Source organism: Diuraphis noxia, unplaced genomic scaffold (assembly GCF_037042655.1).
Source record: "Diuraphis noxia isolate RWA-SAM2 unplaced genomic scaffold, SU_Dnox_SAM2 contig0002, whole genome shotgun sequence".
NCBI lineage: Eukaryota > Metazoa > Arthropoda > Insecta > Hemiptera > Aphididae > Diuraphis > Diuraphis noxia.
In genome coordinates, this window is record NW_028301712.1 from 56,778,514 (window position 1) to 56,780,495 (window position 1,982).

A 1,982-nucleotide genomic window follows, 5' to 3' on the forward strand; every position below is an offset into this window, starting at 1 on the left:
CTATCCTCTTTGTTAGTTTGTCTATTGACTATTAATGAAAAAAAATAATAATAATAAGGGGCAAAGGTAGGTCACCAATAGTGAAACTGGGGCCCTGGGGGCATTACTGCATTAGTTTTCGCCACGGCCACATTATCATTGACTTTTTCGTATTATCATTTATAGTATTTGATGTAATGATTGTAATGTAATACAATCATAGATAATATATATTATTTATCTATGAATATGTATTATTTACGATATTGTTATTTTTTACGTTATACCACAGAACAATATACAAACTCAACCACCGGATACACCATTACAAATTATAATAATATAATATTATTTATTATTTTCATTGTTCATGGTTGTACATAATATTATCTATGGAATATTATGGAAATAATTATCGTTAAATAGTAATTGATAAAAAAAATTATGAAAAATAAAACACTATATACGTACCAGGTACGCTCGGTGGCTACGCAACTTTACTATGATAGTCACTGAACAACATTACGGTATTATAAAAAAAATGTTAGAGAGTGAAGTAACATTTAATAATATTTAACAATATGATAATATTAAATATATTATTATATACCTAATATATTTATATGATTTATATAAATACAGTTTTGACATAGGTCGTCGTATATATACATGCCTAAACCTAATACTAACATTGATCAAATACATTCTTAAGATTTTAATCATATAGATTCAACGAGATGTCTGCAAGATACCTATACTTGTTAATAACCTAGCAACTAGGTGTATTATACATTCATTAGGTAAAATACAAAACTTGAATTATATAATATATTACTCAGTATAGGTATTGCCTATACCTACTCATATAGATACAACATTTTTTTTTTAATAATTTACCAGAATATTTAAGTTTCAGAGCAAAGTGATAAATGTATTATATATTATACATTTTTGAATTATATATATAAATGTATTATATTATTATACATTTTTGAATTATATATATGCATCTGTTTTTTAATTATTTTTTGTTGGTTTCTGGATCTAATTTAGAAGTTAAAAGTATACATTTTCCATTATTTTTCAAAATAATCAGAATAATGTTAAATATTCATTTAGTTTTACAATTTTGTAGCTTGGATTTTATTAAAAATATTATTTTATCAGTAGGTATTTATAATTATATGACTATATATAACTCAGTTTCTCTATTAAAATATAAAAGGTTATTACGGCCTCATAATTTTCGAAGCAGAAATTATTATTATTTCAAGATCAAAATAAAAAAAGAAAGAGCTCATCAAAAAAAATTGAGTTGCTGAACACAAAATTTATGTGATGTCGTATATTTGTGAAACGGATACACCACATGAGGATATATATCCGCATGCGTGTTGTCTCCGTTTATATACATTATACTAAAAACACAAATAAAAATAATAATATGCTTAGAATAATTCATTTTACTCAGTTGTTTTTAATGTCAAAGTTATTTGATTATTGCCATTGGCGCAAATAGGTGGGGGCTTGGGGGGACTTAGTCCCCCCAGTTAAAAAGTTAGTAATTAATACTGAGCATATATAATTTTTAGAAAATATTATAGGAGGGGCTTTAGTCCCCCCAAAATAATTTGTCTATTTGCACCTATGATTATTGCTATCAAATTCAAAATTTAGAATTATTTGGGACTCATCGTGGGTATTTTCTATACTTAAATTTTAAAACAAGTTATTGGTATTTTAAAATTTAAAATTTTAAAAATATTCATAACCTGCTTTAAAATTAAAATATTAAATAAAGGTTGAGTGAAGGTGTTGGTTCTGTAACTAATATTCTTACCTTGAACCTTCTATTATTTAATTTGATAGGTAATAACCATTAAAGAATAACAATATAGGGCATAATATACAAAAGATAACATAATTATTATTTTCAATGTCGAAAAATCATTTTTAATGTTTAACAATATTTTTTCAACCAATTATAGTTAAGTCTATATAAA